Here is a 24050-nt window from a genome sequence, read left to right as displayed (position 1 = left end):
TAAAAATGAAAATATAGTTGAAGGAAATTACTTGATGTGGGTCAGCAACAGACATTGCAACTAAAAAAAGGGAGATTACTTTTGCGTTCCGTGTTCTATAGACTTCCTGCCATATACAAGGTGTTGAATGATACTGATCAGAAGGAAGGAGAGAAAAAAAAGCCAATAATAAAACTGGATTTATATATATGTATGTCTTATTTATATTTAAAGAATATGCAGGGTTGCCTGGGAGGCTCAGTTGGTTCAGCATCTGACTTTGGCTGAGGTCATGATCTCGTGGTTCATGAGTTCAAGTCCAGAATCGGGCTCTGTGTTGACAGCTCAGAGCCTGGAGCCTGCTTTGGATTCTGCTGCCCCTCCCCGCTTGTGCGCTCGCGCTCTCTCTCTCTCTCTCTCTCTCTCGGTCTCTCTCTCTCTCTCTCTCACACACACACACACACACACACACACACACACACACACACAAACATAAACATTAAAAAAATTAAAGAATATGCAGATATATGTATATAAAATGGAGTTCAAATGATTAATATGTGTATATTTACACCATTGCTTTAAATAAATTCCTTTGAGTTACTCATTTAACAATAGCATGGAATGAATAAGCATAGTTAGATGAATTTTATATGTGCATAAAAGAGAGTTAGAATTATTAATATTACCATATTGATCCTATCTCCTTATGAAGTCCCTTTACCATTTAACAACAGTGTCTGATAAATAAATATATCTAGATAAAATATTAATGAAATATTAAATCTATTTTTCACATAGAATGCAAATATAGTGCTGAGGAGAAGCAAGTAGTGATCAGCAAAGCAAAAAAAGCCAAATTATATACAAATTTCTTTAGAGGTCTAGCAACCTTAAACCAGATGCCTCCATTTTTGGCATGTGGGAAGTCTGTTGCTGACCTGTTACTGACTCTGGCTCTAAGGAACCTGCAGCCTATCCATTAGTTAACAGAATCCTGGCTTAAACAGACTCCAAAGAAAAAAAAAAAATGCAATTCATTAGCACCGTGGATGCTATTTAATACATATGCAAAACAAATGCAAAAGATGCTTCTGAGCCTTGTTAGAGTCTGTATACTTTGTCTTCTGATGATCTTGTCTCAACAGTAAGTCCCAGACATCTTTTATTGGGTCAATTTAACTATTGATTTTTTTACTCAGAATGCTTACCAATGGCAGAAAAATACCACTTTTCAGTCTAGTGCCATAGGGGAGAAAAATTCACAGAATACATATTCAAAAATGAAAAAATCAATCAACAACACTGTTTTCTAGTACATAAAATATCTCAACCAACCAATATTGTTACTTAACTAAACTGACATTTTTTCCAGTCGAGTTATCAGACTTAGATGAGAGTCCAGATGTGTATTTTTATCTTTTTGATATCACCGTTAGAGAAGTGAAAATCCAAGTAAAACAATTCTAGTGTTCTGTACATAATGCTAATTTTCATTTCCTTGAATGAAAGAGGACTTTTAAAGAGGTGACTGTGTCAACTTGTGATGAAATGTATGGTCTAATTTATAACTGTAACATCTGTTAATTAGTTTAATAGTTTCTTTGTAAAGTTTGGAAGTAAGGTTAAGAAGGTTATGGCATAAATTAGGAGCTAAGATTTCAACTGGTATTCCACATTTTGTTCCATTTTCATAATAGTAAAGCAATATAATATTTATTGGAAGTCTGCCACATGTTAGACCTATGGGCAGGCACCAAAGATTCATAGATGACCAAGGCACAACCTCTGCTTTTTAAAAGCTTCCAGACAGGGAACACAGCAGTTAAAACTAACTACAATGGTCTATGCCAGGAGTATGGTAGAATTCTAATGTGCGTCTACGGTCACTGCATTTTCATGCAGTAAAATAACCTTGTAACTAATGTATGAGTTTTCATATTTCTATATAATAGTAATATTACCTAACTTATTAGAAGCATATGAGTCACTAGGCTTTGGGTTAGTGATTAAAAGACTGCCTTAGGTGAAAAGTGATCTGTCCAGATTAAACAAACAAACAACAAAGCAAAACAAAAAAGTCAAGAGAAAACAAATATCACTATCTCTTCCAGTTAGTTTCTAAGTGGATCTGAAAATAACATTTTGAAATTAACATGTTTTGAAGTTAACATGTTACTGACTAGCTATACAAATAGGAAGCCTAACCTGAAAAAATAGATACGCAGTTACTGATGTACTACTCCTTGCAATTTGCACGATGAAGAATGGCATACTGGGCTCAATTTGCTATTTCCGGAACATTTTAATTATTTCCCAACTTGCAAGATTAGAAAATCAGACTAGCCTCATAATCATCAGCAAACAAAATAAATGCTGCACGAAGGTCTTCTCTAAATTCCTCTCTTTTGAGCAACGTATGAAGAGGCTCCCTGTTCCAGACAGTAAGTACTGCTTCATGCCAAGGGGAGAAACTCTATGCAGCCCGTATCTCTTTAAGATTATTTTCAAGACCTTACCTTTTCTGAAAACACTCTGCAGAAAAGGATGCCAAATCTAAAATAATGGATCAGCAGAATTTATTCTCAAAGTAGATGACATTTACAAAATTGTGAAGCGACTTGAAGAGGGCCAATAAGTCTCAAGGAGTAATATATCTTAATGTTCAAGTGGAGATTGAAGCATTTGTTAACAGCTACATAATTACTCCACTCTAACCCTTAATGAGCCTAAAGTACTAAATTTTTAATCCCCCCTGATGACCCTCTTCGCAGTGGATAAATATAGGTTTCTTCTCAAACATTTAATTGCTAGGACTATTGGTATCAACACATAATCCAAATCATTTTTGACCCTCTAGAACTTTTCATTTCTTTCTAAAACAGCTTATATCATACAGCTCCTAAAATAACTACTGGAGGGGAAAAGTAATGAGCAGGTTAACATAGAGGCAGGGCGTAGGCATTGATACTTTTCAGAAGCAAAGACGGTCTTTTCTGCTTCAGGTTGAAGATCTACAACACTGTAAAGTTTTCAGCACTCGGAAGACAGAACTTTTTTTTCTTCTAAAATTAGTGTCGAAATTTAAGTGCAACAGAGATATAGAGATCTCCCTATAAAAATCTTTGCTACTATTAGTTCCATAATATAACAACTATTATAGTTGCTACAGTTGCAGTCTGGTTCCCAGGATATTCCTCTCACAATAAGCACGAACACTAACCAAGATTCCTCTCAGTATTCTCAATAGAGTTAAAAAAAAAAAAAGAAGGAATGAAGGAAGGAAGGAAGGAAGAAAGGAAAGAAAGAAAGAAAGAGAAAGAAAAAGGAAGGAAGGAAGGAAGGAAGGAAGGAAGGAAGGAAGGAAGGAAGGAAGGAAGGAAGGAAGGAAGGAAGGGAAAGAAAGAAAGAAAGAAAGAAAGAAAGAAAGAAAGAAAGAAAGAAAGAAAGAAAGAAAGAAAAAGAAAGAAAGGAAAGAAAGAAAGAAAAAGAAAGAAAAGAAAGAAAAAGAAAAAAAGAAAAAGAAAGAAAGAAAAGACTGATAATGTTGCTACCCTGGTAATACCACTTCCCCTGTGCAACTTTTGAAGGGTAAATATTCTACATAAACTTGACACTTTCCTAACAAAGCACTTTACTAACAGAGAGTGAATATTGTTAGAAAAATAACTGTATTGTGCCACTGCACCAACCAATTATCATTCTCCATTAGGGACATGGGCTGTATATACAGCCATGTTTCAGGAAGCCTGAGCAGTTCCCTATGTTCTGCATGTACAAGGTAACATACAAAACACGGCATGAGGGCAAATAAAGGCCTGTTTCAGAAATTTACAAGAGAATACAAACAATCCACTATAATGCCAGAGCAACTCAACTGTTTGAGTCCCACCATAAATGAAGCATTCCTTACAGAAACAGTGTACATGTTGCTATCCAACAAATGTCCCATTCCAAGAAAAAAAAAAAATTCTCTAAAGTTGAATTTAAAAGCACATAAAGTCTGTTCAAAATTATTGGTCATGGTCAGGAAGAAACATTGCTTTCAATTCATGAAACCCTTAATAAATGCCAAGGCTATACAGAACACCATACATACAGAGGTGATTAATGTAAGCTTCCCATGCTTAAGGAGCTTAAAAGCTAGTGGGGGGGCGCCTGGGTGGCGCAGTCGGTTAAGCGTCCGACTTGAGCCAGGTCACGATCTCGCGGTCCGTGAGTTCGAGCCCCGCGTCGGGCTCTGGGCTGACAGCTCAGAGCCTGGAGCCTGTTTCGGATTCTGTGTCTCCCTCTCTCTCTGCCCCTCCCCCGTTCATGCTCTGTCTCTCTCTGTCCCAAAAATAAATAAAAAAAAAAACGTTGAAAAAAAAAGCTAGTGGGGAAAAAAAGAAACATGAACAAATGAACTGTAAAATCAGGTACAATGTGATTCATTCTATGATACATAGAATGCTAGGGAAAAGTAGAGAAGAAGAGTTAGTCCTTTCATAGAGTATGTCTCTTTTGATAATTACTGTACAATGAGAGCCTCTTAGAAGTAAGAGCACAGAGGAAGAATTAAATTCACCTGTCAACTGCAACCACAGGTTGGGTACAGATGCAAGAGGTTAGCAAACAAACAAAAAGCATCTGGAAGAATCCACTGGCTATTGTAGAATTCAAAACATAGAGTATTATATATGTTACTATAATTTTAAACCGTGTCCTGTATATCCTTTTATTAGTTTTAGAACAAACTTGGGTATATACATACATACTTTTTTTTTTGAAGATCCTGCTATTAAACAGCAAACACGGTAAACCTTTAATGACACCAGTCATCAAGGCATCAGAATAGTCAAGAAAGTTATCCACCTTAATAGCAGTAAAAAGCAGTGACCTGACCTGAATAGCAGTTTTCATCAATCAGGTGTGTCAGTAAAGCCATTTGTGAGAAATGGAAGACAAGATATTCCAGTTTTTGCTATGACCTATTGACTAGTCATATTTAAAGGTTCCTGATGATCTTAGGATCTTTATGACTATAATTGAGCCCTAACCTCACTGATGGCTCCTCAGTTTCCAAATCAGTAAAAAAAAAAAAAAAAAAAAAATTTAATAAAATTGTTTCTAAAGACTCTTCTAACTGCAATCCTAAGAATCTAGGCATCACTGGAGTTCAACAGCGAAAATGACAAAGAAAAAACAACTTACCTCTAAATATCAAGCAAAACCCTTGAACATTATTACATAAACAATCCTTTAAAATGAAAAAAAAATCTTAAATTGCTAGGCAACAAAAATAGTCAGGTTTTCCATGGAAAAACCTAGCAGCTGAGGTTTTCATTCTTAAATTTTTTATAAAGCTTCACTTGCAGTGGAGTCTTGACTACAGAGTGATTTTCCTTCACATAGTTTCTCTGGTCAAAACTTACTCTACGTGGAACTAAGGCTAAATCTCGATTTTCTTTCAAGTGACTTCAAAAATACTAGAAACACTTCTAACAGTACACATAAAAATGAGATTAGTAGGTTAAATGCCAAATTTTAAACATTAACCTCGTATTGAAAAATCACAATAATCAAGGGTACTTAACTAGCCAGGATATTATAATTTGAAAGCCGGCTGCAGTCTGTGAATGACTGCAGAGTGTCTTTTATTTTTTTAATCTGTATTGATTTTATTTCTATTCTTCAAATTGACATAAGAGCTAGTCATGGCTTAGAGACCAGATTTGCAGCCTGTCCTTTCAAAGATCTATGCAGTAATGATAAACCCCGTGGTTGGAATCCATTCAAGCTCACACTGAACCCTGTCACCGGGTGAAGACTTGCTGTTGGACAATGCATCTTTTCAAACCACCTAGAAGAGTGATTTTCCATAGATCAAGCCCTATTTTCATTCAAATATAGTTTAAAACCACATGGTGGAATAAATATGCAGTAATTTTATTAACCTAAAACATTTGATCTTTAAGTTTATGATGATGCGGTGTTATTTGTGCTACTAGAAAAAAAAAACCAACCGTTCAAGAAATAGAATGGCCAATGTTCTGCCACGCTGGTTGAGCTAAAATGTATAATGATGTCGCATAATTTCTTGTTGACTTTCAAGATAATATTCATTAAATAATTGGAAATGTATGAAGCAGTATCCTTTTAAGGAGTTTTGTCATAAGAGAAACACATTTTAGTGATCAAATCACTTTCAGAATGTTGATAACTTGAGATTTCATTTCCTTCCAATGATGACCTGTTTTTCTCTAGAACAGTTACTCAGAAAAATATTTTCAGCCAGTCATAAGAATAACTTCCTTAGAAGCCCTTTCCTTTGTACTATTAAACAGTCTGGAAAATTGCTTGCTTGACTCATTCATGCTGTCAAAATATACTACAGGCTAAGGCTGACCATCCATTTTCCATTTCCTACAACAACACATGCAATTTATGTATGAAGTTCCAAAGCTACAGCATTTGGGGTCTTAGTACCATTTTCATGCATTGTTAATTTGAAAAACTATATCCACACAGAACATATTTGCTATGTCTGAGGACTACCACTTATGCAAGAAAAGTTTCAGACATTTAAATCCATTTTACTCAAAGGTAAAAGGTCAAATGAACAAAAGAAGGTCCCTAAGTGATAACAGACTATCATCACTTTTAACTTCAGTGCTATAAATAATTATTAATCAGAAATTCAAAGAGAACACATAAGAGTTATTTGGAGATTACTCTGTTTGGAGTTATTTGCAGGTAATAAATAAAATACGTAAGAAATACGAAATTCTGTACCAAAAAAGGTTATGAAGTCAACCATGTGATCACTGAAACTCCACATTTGTGGACAAACATTACAAGGCTTAAAAGTAACACTTTTTTTTTTTTAACCAAGTGGCTATTATAAAAGACATAGCAACATGAAAAATACACAACATATGGAAACCTGCTAATTGTAATCAACATACATCAAATAGCATTTTTTTTAGGGAACAGAGATCATAGGGAATGTCATTTAGAGAGAAAAACTATTCCTGAATCTGAAACCTAATGGGGACATTAATGAAATGAAGTGACTCCATTTTCTAACTATGAATAAGAAATTACTAAGTAGGTGGGATTATTTTGTTTTTACCAACCTTGTTTTAAAATTTATCTATGGTGCAAATCAGAAAGTAAAAGCCAGCTGTGTGTGAGAGAGTCTGGAGCATGCAAAGGTTTCCAGATGGTTCTATCCTTAGGAAAAAAAACACACATCTTCTATGTAGATTGAGAAGTCATGGCAAAACTATGACGTTCCCTGAATCTCTCAGCAACATTAAAAGAGTGTTTGTTAACCAGGAACATAGAGCTGTTTAAAAATATATCTGGCTCTGTTTCTTGGTTTAGAGATTTCAACTGAGTAAGTCTAGGTGGTAGCGCGAGTGGTGGGGGGAGGAGGTGAGGAAGGGGGAATATACTTTTTCAAGTCTTTTTTGCTTTGTGCCGGAAGCCTGGAAAAGTACCCGAGATGCTGTTTGGCACACAGTGGGCATGCCACGTAAGCTGTTGACTCACATGCAATTAAGGGAATCCTACTGTTAGTATGGTCGATCACTAGGCAGGGGAAAGGTTTGGGTCTAGTAGGTATTTGAAGGGTAAGTGGTCCAACTGGCACCATCTTCTATACACTCTCTACATTCAATGCTGAGCTTTTCACATTTCTACTGTTGACAAGTTGTGAACTTGCAGGTCTTTTGAGGCCGGTATTTTAATAGGCATTTAAAAAAAAAATCGTAATTGTTTATGTTTCCTCATTCTTCAAAAATCAAATGCTAGCCAAATAAACCAGAGGTAAGAAAAGGTTGTAGATCAAAAGCCCTGGAAGATATTAACATAGGGACAGAATGGTCCTTCTTCAATCGTTCTGAAGTAAATATATTCTGAAAATGTAAGCAAACAAACTTTGAGGTCATAATGCGACTAGGAAGGATTAATAAGGAGCACCTTTATTGACACGAAAGTCACTTTCATTATCAGTATCTCAGTATTGTTTCCTGACCTAATATTTCTGTAAAAGAAAGAGAAAAAGAGAGAGACAGAGACAGAGAGAGAACGCACAAGTGCATGCTCTTCGACTGTTGGTATTATCTGTAGAGACTTGTCTGCTGGAAAATGTTTCTTTAACTTTGGTTTGGCTCCTACCTTGGAAGCTGATGGGAAATAAAAACTTTTCCATGGATTAGAGCCAACTGAGCTGCTAAAACAAAAGGTAACATTCATCAGAGAACCATGGTACTATGATCTCATTCTGAGGGTTAATTTTTTTTACATTAAGTGTGGGCTGTCTAAAGTTTAGAAAAGTCAAACGATTTATGTTAAAGAAACTAAGTAAATATGAGCCTTATCTTACATGCTGTTATATACACCGAAAAATATTTTTAACTGTGAAACATGAAACAGTAGATTAAAAAAACTCATTTGATTCAAAAAAAAAAAAAACAAAAAACAAAAAACAAAAAACTCATTGGTTCCTAGCTTGATTATTTCACTTAACTTTCTCTCTTCACAATCCTCCCAAAATGTAAGTACCCCAGACAGGTATACATCCTACTTATTACTTCTACTTATATTCAATAATATGTAGTTTCTTCATGAAACCATTCTTAAAGAGAAGTAAATTTTTATCAATAAAACTTGAACATCTGAGGGTGCTACCCCACCCTTAATTTTTAAAAGAAAACCCCAGGTTTTACACATCTGCTCACTAAATATTAGATGACCATTTAATTCCAGGAAGGCCTCAGTGTATAATTTTTGGCATCTTCTAAAATGCTGAAAACAAATTTTATTTTCCTGCCCTTCTGTACTTTTTCCTGATTGTTTCACATGTTAAAAGCCTAAATAGCCAACTCAAATAGACTGGAAGCATCTCCTTTGAACATGTATTTGATCCTTTTTCAACATCAAGTAATACAACTAACTCATTGCCACGTACTAAATCAATGCACAGAATAGAATGGGTAATAACCGATATCCTTAACAAGAAGGCAGTGGCACGGCTTAGTAAATCAAACTGTAAATGCACAATTCATATTCGGAATTATATATAACAAAAATGCACACACTACTGCAAAGGAAAAGCTGAAGCTAGCTTGTAGGAAACTAATAGGCTATATTATTCCTGAAGAACCAGTAAAATCAGGAGGCTGGGTTTTTCTCTTCTTCCTGCAAATAGTGTACACTCTCCTATTTCAAACCAAAGCCAAAAGTCCCAAGCTTGTGAATTAGGCCAGCACCTTTAAAACCTTACAGAGAAAGAGACCATTTTACAGGGCTTGATTTGGATCCCTATCAATTCTGAGTCGCAGTGAAAGGGGGAAAATGAGGATGTGGTAACTAGAACATCATGGACTTGGCTACTTCTTTACACCTTTGAGGAAGTAAGTGGTAGATATTTTACCAAGTAAGCAACTCTATATGGGCATAGAAAGAATAAAGTAGGGATAGTGAAAATCATGAAAAAAATGGGGCTTTATTATTTAATCTGCTACTCTGTGCTGGTACGTTATTGAATAAACATCAATTTTATTTTTGAAAAAAAGTCTTAGGTGAGTCTTTTAAGAAGAAATTTACATAAATAATATAGTGTCTGAAATATCAAATGTGAATTATTTATTTTAGACCAGCATAGAGCTAAAGAGGCATTAGTTTTAAATGAAATTAAATTTGGAACAGCTGGTTACAACCACTTTTTCATTCATGGATAACTGCATTTAGAAATGGGTTTATATGCACAGACAAGGATACAAACACTGTATTTTACTAATATTACCCCACTGAGTTCAATGTCAAGTGATACACATGTTGAGAGGTTAAGGGGTATTTTCTCTTGATAACAGGTAAGTGAAAAACCTAGTATGTGATAATGCATATTTATACATCAAGATAAACATTGATTTTTAATTTTTTTTTATCAAATAATGGATAGATACCTTTGGTACAATATGCAAAATGGGTGACATTTTATTCTGACCAGAGACACAGTTCCTCTTAATCGGGGGGGAAGGTAACGTAGACTGAATTTCAGCACCGAGATCAGAACAACACTAGCTGCTACCACTTATAGAGAATTTACACAGAGCGAGACACTGCATGAAGTGACCTGCATTATATAACCAATCTCACTGAATCCACACGAACCTTCAAAGCAGGTATTCTTAGCCTCATTTTATAGAGGAGGCGCAAAATGACTGACACAAAGTCAGTAGGAAGTAACTGGTGAAACCAAACCCAGATCCAGCTGAATTCACACTCTGAGCACTTAACCAGCTCTTACTCTTTGCCATAAATGTTTTTGTGTACAGCTTTTACAATTATTCCAAAGATCCCACTTTGATTCAAATTCCAACGTAACGTTGGGACTAAGTGAAAACCACCAATGGCCATATTCTCATTATTGCTGGCACAAGTATTTATTTGCTATAAAGTAATATTCATTATAAATTTCACCCCAAGGAAAAGAACACAGAGGCCAATCTAGACATTCAGAAAACACCAATCAAACAATCAATCAAGCCAACACTAAAGTCAATTCATGAAGAAAATGCCTAGAGAAATAAAATCAAAGGACAAAAAATACTGCTTTTTCCTGTGATCAATTTTGTTCTAGACACAAAATAAGTTTGACTTTTACGCCAAGATTGAATTTATATATCAAAGACAATTTTGTCAAAAATCTTTCTAATTGGCTGTCTGACTAAATTCATACATTCAAGAGAACAGCCCAAAGGCCTGGAGTTTCTCTAAAGAAAAGATCCTTATAACACTAGCCATTGATGTTAAAGGTTGTCTTTTTGTGGGCGCCTAGATGGTTCAGTTTAGCTTCTAAGTTCTGCTCCAGTCAAGATCTCAGGGCTCCTGACAGGCCACAGCCTGCTTAGAATTCTAGCTCTCTTTTTTCCCTCTGACACTCCCCCACTTGCACCTTCTCTCTCTCTCAAAATAAATAAACTTAAAAAAAGAAAGGTGTCTTCTTTCTTTTCTCCATGCTATCATTCATCCAATTGAACTGCTCTGTGAGGATATGTATTTCCCACAGAGCCTTTTAAACAATGTAATGAACACTAATATTTGAGATGCATCTCTTAGGGGCACCTGGGTGGCTCAGTTGGTTAAGCATCCGACTTCGGGTCAGGTCATGATCTCACGGTTCATGGGTCTGAGCCCCGCGTCAGGCTCTGTGCCGACAGCTCAGAGCCTGGAGCCTGCTTCAGATTCTGTGTCTCCCTCTCTCTCTGCCCCTCCCCTGCTCATCTCTGTCTCTCTCTGTCTCAAAAATAAATAAACATTAAAAAGAAAGATACATACATCTATTAATAGTCCAGGATTACAATTTAAACTGTTATATACTAAATGCCCAGTAAGCCCAGGTATTTTACATTCTTAAATCCATGTTTTCCTGAGAGCAAGCATGCTTTCTGCCATATCACAAACAAATTGCAATCAGTGGTCCTAATATTCACAAAGTCATTTTTATTTCAATTACACAGAATGCAAAAATCTTAAAAAGAATACTGTGAAATATTTTACAATTAAGGTATACAGGGGCGCCTGGGTGGCACAAGCATCCAACTTCAGCTCAGGTCATGATCTCACAGTTCATGGGTTCAAGCCCCGCATCAGGCTCTGGGCTGACAGCTCAGTCTGGAGCCTGCTTCATATTCTGTGTCGCCCTCTCTCTACCCCTCCCTCGCTTGTGCTCTCTCTCAAAATAAATAAACATTAAAAAAACTAAAAATAATTAAGGTATTCATATGAAAACACTTCCTCTCATTGGATCTAAATAGTTCAGCCATATTAACATGGCAGGTATCAGGTAAATATACAAAAAAACTAAAAGGGACTACTAAAATTTCATTCCTAGCTAATTTTTAAAATATTATTTTTTTTAAAAAAGTTATTATAAATACCTTAAGTGACACATCAAACATATAGACATTACAACACAACCCATTGCAGAAGACGCAGGTGAATGGTTTCCTCTAGATTTTAATTTTATAGAGCATAACTTATAAAGACTCATGAAGGCTTTTAAGCGTATTTTTTGCATGTTTCCAATATTATCATAAATGCACAGTAAAACTCTTAGGAATGAAATCTCAGCCTCTCACAAAACAATGTCTCATATATTAGAAAACTATGACTTATACTATTATTTTAAATAAGAAAGCATATTCTATTTTATGCAAAGAGAAAGGACAGTTATGAAATGAAAACCTTACAAGCTTTGTCTTAGAATCCTGAAATTCTCATTTGTTTTTTCCCAAAGCATCCTATTATTCTGGTATCAGTCTGGCAGGGCTTACAAAATTCTACCTGATCTAAGGCTTATGTTCTCTATATTATCAGACTTCTAGTTAAAATTCTAATACAAATTTCCCATCTTAGGTGAAAAAATATTATTAGTGATTATTCAGGGATGGCTTTCTGAATTACGAAAAAGTGTGAGTGATCATGATTTAAAAAACAGAGGTGTCTTAAATGCAAGCAATTACAGTGACTCAACAAATACTTGCCCAATTATGTCTATCACTCTAACATGTGGACTCACAAATAACAAACGCTGTATTTCATACACATGAGATCACGGTGCCGTGCTTCATACTACTGCCAGCATAAACAAGTTCAAGTTAGAGTGAAGGCTGAAAGCTCAGCCTCTGAAGACAGGCTACCTGTGCGGAATCCCAGCTCAACTGCTTCCAGACTGTGCAACTCTGGACAGATTATTTAATCATTCTGAGGTCTCCGCATGTTATCGAATCAATACATAATGATCAAATCAGGACGTAAAATTAACCATGTCTATATGTGTTCCCTAAAAATCAATCTGACTCTAGTTGATCTGGGTAAATGATAGATCCTGATGATGGATCCATGTAAAAATCAGTGGTAAACCCATTCTGCTTAATACAAACACACGGTTCCTCTTACACACACATAACCATAGTTGAAACTTATCTGCTCTTCCTACGCAGACTATGTAAGAGTTTCCAATGTGTTTCTTAACAAACCTCCTCAGACACACATGAAGACATTTACTGTCTACTTATGTTTTACATGGGCAAATTTGTGGTCTACTGGGAAATTTTAAAGAACAGAAGAATTAAAAGAATGTTTTATTATTCTATGATAATTTTAATCTTCATTGTACTTCTCTGAAGCTCAAAAGCTATCAACACCCAAAAAGGCAGGGGGGGGCTTATGAGTCATTCACCCATGCAGCAGGATTGCCCGTCATAATGTCTGCTACATAGCAGGCTATAAATGACGAAATGAGGAGGAAGAATGGATTGTTTTCCTTTGGTTGATATGCAGAAGTGGCAAAAACTTTGGTCTGCAATTTCTTTAAATTCGTAAACTTTCAGTATAAAAATATGTTTCTGAAAAAACATTTCTCCTCCAGCATTATTTATCCTTAGTGAAAAATACAGAAGCCAAGAGTAGCTCAGAAAGGTTTTTTAAAATAACAATTTTGCATTTCTCACTACACATACTTAATCCATCGTACGTTACATGTTAAGCTACTATACGTTAATTGTAGTTTAAACACTTTGTGGGAGCTACCTAAATAAACTCCACCAGGCAAAAACCTCAATGTAGATGACTCTTCTTCAGTGTAGGCAATGACTCGTTAGTTCATCTGAATGTAAGCTGACCTGTGTGTGTGTGTGTGTGTGTGTGTGTGTGTGTGTGTGTGTGTTTAAATATACTGGATTCTCTTATGTGGACATTTGTTTTCAATTTACTACTCTGCTGTGATTCATGGAAGGCAATGTCTTGCAGTAAAAGTTCATAATAGCAAAGAAAAGTTCAACAAATAAAATCAGGATGATAATCTTTTCTCATAGCTAGATTTAGATTTCATGAGTTTCCACTTAACCATGAAGAGATATGAGATAATGTGAAGAAAGACAGTTCATTCAGAATACAGATCTTTCTCAACAGGATTCTTTATATAAATAATGAATTCTTTAGTTACTTCTTTCTTCATGGTTCATTTCTGTGTTGTCTCCCTTAAAGGAGAAAAGGAGAATTGTTTTATGAAAAGCAATGTCATCTACCAAAGTGGAATCTTATTTCTGGCACGATAAATTTGGCTATGTTTTCTCAAACCCTCCCCCCCCCCTTTTTTTTTTAATTTGGCCCATTTGGTAAGCCAACACTCTTTAGTTTTAAAAGCTTCCTGGGATTGGGAGATGTAACTAGACTTATTTTCAGTCTATAAACGATTTTAGAATATTAGATGAGCAAAGATATCTGAAAGCAAATTATCGTCTGAATGCAGTAACATGGAAAAGAATGAATTACAGATGTAATTTATCCGTCACAAGCAGATCCTAAACACTGATTATGTCCGTGCTTGTGCAGAAAATTGAAAATGATAGAAAAGCTCCCCAGCTTTTCTAACTTTAATTTTCCATGTTTTACTTTGTGTAATTTACTGTCAACTATTAACAGCAGATGCTTCTTGCCTTATTTGAGAACAGCCTGGACATAAGTATAAGTGATTCTGAAACCCAGAAGCCTTACACAACAAGCCTGAATTTTATGCAGAGAGATCAATTCTAACTTAACTAAGGGCTGCTGGAAAGGAGGTGGGTGAGGGGTGGGCTAAAAGGGTGATGGTAATAAGGAGGGCACTTGTTGGGGTAAGCACTGGATGTTATAGGGTTTTAAGTGATGAATCACTAAATTCTACTCCTGAAACCATTACTACACTATATGTTAACTAACTTGGATTTAAATAAAATTTAAAAATAAACAGAAAATAAAAATAAGTAAAATAAAAAAAAAAAAAACCATCAGCATTACTTCAATAATGTTAGAGTCTAAAAAAAAAAAAAAAAATTCTAACTTAAGGCACCTGGAGTCCCATGGGGTCTTAAGAAAACAGAGTACTGGGTCTCAACAAACAGTGAATCTCAACCTAACACAAACAGAAATTAAAATGCAAATATGGTTGGGGCACCTGGGTGGCCCTGCCAGTGAAGCGTCTGACTTCAGCTCAGGTCATGATCTCGCAGCTCATGAGTTCAAGCCCTGTGTCTGGCTGTGTGCTGACAGCTCAGAGCCTGGAGCCTGCTTTGGATTCTGTGTCTCCCTCTCTCTCTGCCCCTCCCCAGCCCTCTCTCTCTAAAACAAATAAACACTAAAAAAAATTTTTTTTTAAGTAATGTGGGGCTAAAATACAGGTGGTTCCCAACTGGCCAATGATGATCCAGGAACAGCAGTCCCAGTTTGGTAGCCCATGGCTGGGGGAACGCTCTTAATGGAGATTCTTCTATTCATCTCTTCCCACTTGAGGTCTGAGGGTTAGCAGTTGTGAGAGGGAAGGGAGGGGTAAAAGGAAAGATAAATCACCAGAGACATTTCTGTCTCCCTCCCTTAGTTCCTTTTTCACAGACCCTCCAATTGCTGTGGAGAAGTTCCCCCTCCAAATTCCATCATCACTAACATACTGGTTTCCTTGTTAGCAATTAGCCCCTTAAGGACTTTTTCACATCTCTCCCAAAGTCTGACACAGAAGTGTTTCAATTATACTCCTTCTGGAATACTCGTCCCCAGACCTGCTATATGCCTTTCTTCTCATATCTGGGTCTTTATTGCTGATCCTTTCACTATACTCTGTGATAAAACAGCTAGAAAACAAAATATAATACATGTATTTTTTTTAGTTTTGATATTTTCGCGATCCACCAATGCTACTGGTAATTATAAAGCAACAGTATCAAAACAACGGCTACCCTTTAGAAAATTTCAGGAAAGAAAGAAAAAGGGAAGTAGCTGGTCACTAACATTAAGTTCCACAGTGGACCAGACTCACAACCAACAAGCTGGGCATCTGAAAAGAAAACAAGTTGAGCTTTTAGGGTGGGCAGGGGGCGGGGGGGGGGGGGGGCAGGACTAGTTGGAAGACACTGACAAAGAAGTCTTCCCACCCCGAATAAACTTTGGACTACAGTTCCGCATCCCACACCATCTTTAGTCCCTATTGATTGTGAGCCACTGCCCTGCTGAAAGCCAGTCCTGGGGAACAGGAGCAGCCCAAATATGGAGCTGGGGAGCCTCCTGCACTGCCTTGCAGAAAGTGTCCCAGGAGTTTGGGGAAAACCATCTCTCCTGCATGAGGCCCAAATGAATTTCTGGAGCACCAAACTGAAACGTGAAATGTATCTTTCCCATTCAAACAGTTTGACAAGGCAGCTGAAGTCTTTGATACTGGTAGTACTTATGATGTCTGATAAGATGGCCCTCATAATGCTCCTGTGGAGCTTCCTGGGTTTTCTTAATAACCGTATTTTCCAGGCTATTCTTTGCACTGGACTATAACTGGAGCATCCTCTGGGTTACCTGGCTTCCCAGGGCTGGCCTGATCACTTAACCACATTGCTTCTATGGGGAAATGCTTTCTAAACAATGAAAACTTGGAATATGGCTTTTTTTAAAATTTTTTGTATACACTGGGCGATGGCTATATAGTTTCTACAATGACGACTTATTTAAGATGATTAATTTAAAACCTTTTTCCTATATGACCACGTATTTGGAACATGTAATATTTGAAAGGTGGGGGCATCTGCTATCTTGTGCTATCTTAATACTCACTCATTGATCTGTTTTTTGACCTAAAATATAATTATTTTTTAGTATTTGGCATTTTAGGGTATATATTGTAAATCTGCCTTAAACATTAATTTTTATTCTTATGCACTCCTTTGTTGGATCCTTAGGGATATGGATATGTAAATCAAGAAGCAAAGTTTTACAGGAAAGTGGTCAAAAGTACAGGCTGTGAAATCAGGTTACCATGCTTGGAGTTCACATTTTACTAGCTGAGTGACCTTGTGCACATCACCTAACTTCTCTGTACCTTAGTGTGGTCACATGTAAAATCGTAGGAATATTAGTAACTGTCTCAAAAGAGTTTTCTGTGAGGACTAAATACTATGAAAAGATAAAAAGCACTGAAAACACTGACCAGCATATAGTAATTTTCAATATTACTTCATTTAATTTCATAGAGGAAGTAAAAATAAAATATATTTGTGGAAGAAGCAGAATTAGATAGTAGAGTAACTACAGATTCTTCTGTCAAATAAAATCACTTGAGACCTGTTCTTATGATATGCATTCCTGTTATAGTTCAGTTATAAATAACAATATATAAAAATATGTCTTGGCAAAGCAAAAATAAAAAATAATTTTCTTTTTCTATGTAAGTAAAAATCAATCTATGTGTGATATGCCAGGTTTTATTGACTAAAAATAGCATGACTTCAAAGGGGGGGGGGGGGGGGAGACAACTCTGGTTACCCAGGACAGTAGACTGATGATAGGTTTGCCAATATATGAATATATAAGTTTCTCTTCAGAGGTGGCCTGCCCTCAGCACCCCACCCCCCATACCTAGGTATTTTTCAGTGTGAGTTACTTGATTCCAGATTTTTTCTGGAAAAAAAAAATTCTGTAACTCTTCCATCCCAGGGACTGCCCTCCTGAACGTCCATTCTCCCCTTCTACCTTATCCACCCAGAGGCACAATTTTAATCAGGACAATAGTAAAAGACTATAGTTCCCACAAAGGAGCAAAGGAAGAAAAAAAGAGAGGAGGGGCAACCAAGAAACAGACTCTTAACTATAGAGAACAAACTGATGGCTACCCGATGGGGGAAGGGTGAGAGGACAGGTAAAATAGGTAAAGGAGATGAAGAGTACAGTTATTATGATGAGCATATAGAATTGTTGAATCACCATATTATACACCTGAAACCAATGTAACACGGTATGTTACCTGTACTGCAATTAAAATTTAAAATTTTAATAAAAACAAAAAAACAAAAAAACCCCGACTATAGCTCCCAGCTATCCTTGCTACCAAAATCAGCCACTGAGAGACAAGAATAAGTCACTGGGAGAAGCTTGAGGGCCACTGTGCAAAGAAACCTAGGGAGGCTAAGCTGTGGTTTCCTTTGCCCTCACCTCTTTCTGCTTCCTGAAATGAAGATATGATGGCTGGTACTGTGTTGGACATCTTACAATTTTGAAATAATCCTAAGGTTGGAACCCATGTGCTCCTCACAACTTAAGGGTGAAGACACCCCAGTTCTAGTGACTGGGGAGTCATCACATAGACTTGCACAACCGACTAAAAAATAAACCCTTTATCTGTTTATGTCACACGCCGGGGAGGGAAAGGTGCCTCTATTACTCAATGCTGGACACAATTCCTTAAAGACAAAATATCCAAGTAACTTCTCCATAACTCCATAGAGAAATATAAAGAAGGATCAGACCCAACAGTTCTGAAGCTGGACCATTAGGAAGCTGGAAAGAACCAGAGATAACACAAGGAGAATAAAAGCCAGAGACTGCCAAGGCCCAAAGGTATCCAAGAGACAGCCTTTCGATCAAATTATAATCCAGGAGGACTTGTAACTATCAGTATTTTTCAAAACCCAAGTTCTTATAATATAGAAGGTTTTATCTCAAACAACAAATCAGACTTTACTTCAAAGTGATAATCTTTCAACATGTGCCAAAAGAGAATGAATCATGCTGTAGGTGATGTGCATTTCAGGTTATTTGCATGAGAAATATATATTAGATAAAAACTCTGTAGTTGTTTATTATAAATGACTATTAGTGGGGCGCCTGGGTGGCTCAGTCGGTTAAGCGTCCGACTTCAGCCTGGTCACGATCTCGCGGTCCGGGAGTTCCAGCCCCGCGTCGGGCTCTGGGCTGATGGCTCAGAGCCTGGAGCCTGTTTCCGATTCTGTGTCTCCCTCTCTCTCTGCCCCTCCCCCGTTCATGCTCTGTCTCTCTCTGTCCCAAAAATAAATAAACGTTAAAAAAAAAACTTAAAAAAAAATAAATGACTATTAGAATAAGATATCCTCACCAGAATTACTCGTTTATAGTGCAATTCACAAGGAAATCACTATTCTAATAATTGATTATACTTTCAAACAGCTAAGTAATTCTAAGGAGCCTTTGCTTTTAGTTGCTTTTACCAAAGTTTCTGCATATTAACAACTATCATTAGTGCTAAATCAAAAACCATCTCTTTAGTTAATCCACTTCCACTGACTTAAAATTTTTGGCCTGTTAACATAGAAAATTGGTCCCTTATCTAAAAGCATGGAATGTGTGTTTGCCAAAGTTAAAAAAAAAAAAAAAACTCAAAATTTCCTCAATGCTATGTCTTTGTAAGAAAATAAACTTTGTCTAGGACTGTGGGAAGGCAGATACATTGCTCAGCATGAAAGGTAACAGATTAGTGATGCTGATAGCTGAAATCCTCTACTTATCCTTGGCAAGGAAAATGACAGGATAAGCTTCCCAAACGAGGTCCCTAGGTGTCTGTGCTGGAACTGAGAAACATTCAATTTCTCACCTCTCGCGTGAACTGTGAGTACGTCACGCACATCCTGGATGGAAGATTTGCCCATGCCACATGGACTGTTTTAAGTCCATCACAGCCTTATACATGGAATTGTTTTGAGGCTATTTGTGGAGACTCAAAATTCTGCATTAGTTCAGAAATCTAAATTACAATCAAAGATTGAACTCAATTCTAAGTGCCACATTGCTTTAGGTTTAAATTGTTTGTCACACCTAGGAACTGAAGGAAGGTTTAACGAGAAAAAAAAAATAGAAGCAGCGTACCAAAATCTTATGAAAGGAAAAAAATAACTAGTTTTAGAATTAGTGCCTTAAAGTAGCATGACTCAAAACATGACTTGAAATTTGTCCAAGTTTAAAAATCTTAACTCATTTAAAAAATGTTTTTCTAAAAAAAAATTCTAACTATAAGAATATAAATAGGTAAGTGAATAAAATTGTAAGCACTATCAAAGCAGCTATAGCTATTGAGAATTTCATTTAAAAAACGATGCTTATCACCGTGCATTCACAGGGTATTCTTTACAAAGCTGTGAAGATTCTGCTCGGGGAATATAATTTGAACTCGTACATGATACGCATGGCTTCACACGTTATGCCTTATAGTTAGTTCATCTCCTAAGTTATAAGGGGAAACAAGATAGTCCTGTGTCAACCTGTCACTGAAAGACACACTGAATATGTACCTATAGAGTTACATGTATACATAATCACCCATCCAAGTTTTCATATCACATGGGAGATGCCATTAACAGAACAACAAACAGTAACAACAACAAAACGCTTGGTAAAAGTTACACCAATTAGGAGCCTACTAAATCAAAGTTTTGATTCAAAATTTGCAAATATCTGAAATTTGTCTGAACTTCGCAAAAATCACTTTGGCAGGATTATCAAGTAAGCCAGTTTAAAAGATATGATGAAAAGACTATGCCAGGAACTTAGAGCAGCAGCAACACAGGCAGTTGGCACGCTGAAAATACACTGTGCTCACGATGGAGGACCTCCTAAAATATAACTATAAAAACCTTCAGGACCACTTTATAATGTCCAGTTATGCCACCCTGTCCCTGTGTGACCAACTAGACACCTGATTTGCCTTACTGGCTCTAAATTTTCTAGTTGCTCATTTACCTGGATGTTTACGTATTTGTATATCTCCTAATAGCTGAATTCAATTATTCTGCTAGGTCGTTAGAGGCTCTTTAAATGTGTTCACTCAGGATCCTTGATTCCATGCTGCTCTGCAGTGGAATCTGACCCCTGATGTGTCTACAACAAATCTGATTGGCTGTGCTACCTGTATACACAAACGTGTATAATAGTGAAATGAATCCTTAATTATCTTTTTTTTTTTTCAACGTTTATTTATTTTTGAGACAGAGAGAGACAGAGCATGAAGGGGGGAGGGGCAGAGAGAGAGGGAGACTCAGAATCGGAAACAGGCTCCAGGCTCTGATCCATCAGCCCAGAGCCCGACGCGGGGCTCGGACTCACGGACCGCGAGATCATGACCTGGCTGAAGTCGGACGCTCAACCGACTGCGCCACCCAGGTGCCCCGAATCCTTAATTATCTTAAACAAAACTGCGTAATTTGATAAGCAAACAAGTGACTAAAGTTTTCAAAGGTAAAAAAAAAAATGCTAGATTTTCAGAAAATAGACAGTAAATATAAAGGTTATATAGCCCTTCCTCCAACATCTGAAAAATGAATGGACTTTTAAAAAAGAATAATTCAGTAAGCAATAGTCATTTTGAGTTGATCACATGGTGAAAACATATTTTTGTGATAGCATAAATTACTTGACATCACAATAAAATACATTCTGTAGAGTTTCTTTAAATCAACTACCTATATTTTAGTTGAGCCATTATTACTGAAGAAAATAGGTAACTTGCCAATTTACTGTTATTTGAATCATTTCTTAAATACAATTTTCTAATGGCAGCTTGCAGGGTTGACATTTTTCTTTCAGTTTTTTTCTCTTTGGTATCCCTTTCACAAGTCATAAGGAAAAAAAAAATCCTTTCCAGCATAAAATAATCTCTTTTCAAATGTTCAGGGTGTCTGAAATAGCCAAAACACTCAAATCTACAGTGTGTAAGCAATCTAATTCTCAATCTGAATGTATTCTTAGACTGTTGTAAATTGTTATTGCGAGTATAGAACCAAAATTAAGTTAGAACGATCAAGCGCTTAAAATATTGTTTAATTTATAAACTAACACACATTATTACAGCTTCTGCTCTCTTATTGTTACCATTCTATTCCCAACATACTTAATATATACATATATTCCTAATTATCATGTATTCTGACTTTACTTAGCAACACATCTATTATGACAAAGAATTCTGTTTTCATGTAGTAAATTTAATCTAATTACTTAAACTTTGAAATCAATAACACGCCACTGAAATACCATCAGCTAATTTTCTTCCTATTACCTTTAGTAATATGCCAACTTATTTCTTTTGCATAAGTACTGTCTTGAACTGTTCAACTTCTGTTTTTAATGAAACAAATTCTCCTCTTCTAAGTAGAAGTCTGCTATGGACGTAAGTCACCTGGGAGCCTGGCCAAAGTCTGAAACAGCACAGCTGAAGGGTACAGCCATTTCACAGGGTCCTCTCAGAGAGTATTTGGTTTGCTTTCCTAACTTGCTAAAAATAGTAGATTACACAGGCTACCTCCATCTCACGGCTCAAGAAGTCACAAAAGGCTGGACTATGGATTGTAGACATACATACAACACATTTTATTAAAGAAGTGAGAATATTACACGTTTTCTAAATTCCTTCCGTTTACTCTCCGAGACAACACAAATGATCTCGTGGTTATTGGCATGGAATTATGCTCCTAAGGCTTCCAAATTTCAGAACTTCAAGCACGAGTCATGGAGTTACCTTAACTATTTTAAAATACGTTTTTGATCTATTTTAGTCACCAAATTGAATACAGCAAGACAGCTATCTAAAAGCCAGGCCTCTAAATACTGTACTAAGAATCACAGAATGTGCTAGTTATAAATACATGTCTACCAAAGGTGGGTTTGGAAACATGAATACGTAATTACATATTCAAAATGTGTTAAATGAATTCTTAATATAGTCATTTCACTAACATTTCAGGAGCTATTGTTCCTGCTATGAACCTCCACACAAAGTTGTGTTTATGTTTTTCCTCTTGTTCAAATCAAAATATTTTACCAAGTTTTAGACACTATAAATTAAATTTTAGTTTCTCATAGAAACAAAGAATGAGGACAACGTTTGCATTGATTAGCTGCTATAGTGCGTTCATTTCATAAGTAAATTTAAATCTTAAAATTACTTGCTATTAAAAAAAAAAAAAAAAGTCCTTGATGTGGCAGTTGAATCTTGTTAACCACACAGCAATGCTGCCGTTTTACTCAAAGGGAGCCTGTTCTGTGTCCACAAGTGAGCAGCCACTAAAAAAATATTTTGAGATGGAAAAATAGCAACTGAATTTTAATGTTTCACAATGTTTCCAAATGCTGGGGAGGCAGGTCTTCTGTGAAACCACTCAATGTCACAGCCAAGTTTGATGTCCTTCATTTTGTAGCTACGAGTGCACCATCAACTGTCTGTAGGATTAAAAATTGGATTTACTAGTAATTGGGTCAAAACAGGGTTACTTATGGACACAGCTGGTTACCGACAAGGGTAATTAGCCCTTTGCCCCTCATTTTACGGGTCCCCGTCTCTAATTACACCTAAATTCAGTCAGCAGGAATTTAGGAATACATAGTCACAAAGGTACAAACCACTGTGCCCTTCATTGATGCCTTTCAAAGGAAAGAAAAAGGCCTCATGGTAATCTATAACTTCTGGCTTATTGATCTTTAGGACTATGACATTAACAATAATATAACACTATAAGATATCTTTGTTGTTGTGAATGCCTCCTTTGATATCCCACTCTGAAGATAATATCCTTGAGTCTTTGGTGAAAACTTTAGCAAAGTAAGCAGCTCAACTGAGCCAAGAAGCAATTAACTGCAATAGTCAACTCATAAGCTAACCCATATAACACATCAGGGTGAGTTATGAGTTAACGTTTGGGTTGACTATATCAGTTAATTCACCCCATGTTATTAAAGAAAGCATTTTTATTACAATAGGAGGTTTTGTTTTGTTTTGTTTTGTTTGCAAAAGACAAGATGGATGTATGAAAGTTTTACTTTTCTACAGATGCAGAAATGATCGTGACTCCTCTCTCACGGGTTCAAAGAGTGAATTATACTGACACATTAGTATTCAAAGCCAATTCAATTAAACCAAGTAAGTAGAAAGTACCCAGGGATCTTCACATTTCTAGTCTTGACCTTGCATGTCAGAATAAGGATACAATATCATGCTACCTTTTAAAAAGCCCATTTTCAAACTTGACACCTGAACTACGAAGCAATGACATTTTTGAATGTCAAGATACACTAAAGTGGATCTCTCAGTACTATGGTGCCCACAAAAGCTTAACTTTTAACACTTCTAGCTGAGACAGTTACAAATTTTAAAATAATCAGGATCCAAAAAAAATGAACTAAGTTATTTTACATTAGAATTTTACAAACTAAAAAAAAAAAAAACAAAACAAAACCAAAAAAGCCTCCAAATAATACTACTT

General features: G+C 36.3%; 1 protein-coding gene across 15 annotated transcripts in view; it reads right to left on the bottom strand.

Annotated features, from left to right (window-relative positions):
* The window catches only part of MBNL1 (muscleblind like splicing regulator 1), a 209973-nt gene that overhangs the window by 129083 nt on the left and 56840 nt on the right, over positions 1 to 24050 (bottom strand). The window contains exon 1 of one of the 15 annotated variants that reach the window (XM_040480531.1): positions 2499 to 2629. The exons of the other annotated variants lie outside the window; for them this stretch is intronic. The gene's annotated coding sequence lies outside the window, so the exon portion shown is untranslated. Of the gene's footprint in view, positions 1 to 2498; positions 2630 to 24050 lie in introns of those variants that run through there. 15 annotated transcript variants of the gene reach the window in all.

This window comes from Herpailurus yagouaroundi, unplaced genomic scaffold (assembly GCF_014898765.1).
Source record: "Herpailurus yagouaroundi ecotype Mexico unplaced genomic scaffold, PumYag 159, whole genome shotgun sequence".
In the NCBI taxonomy this organism is placed as follows: domain Eukaryota; kingdom Metazoa; phylum Chordata; class Mammalia; order Carnivora; family Felidae; genus Herpailurus; species Herpailurus yagouaroundi.
The sequence above is the reverse complement of the archived record's forward strand: the minus strand, read 5'-3'. Positions and strand labels throughout refer to the sequence as shown.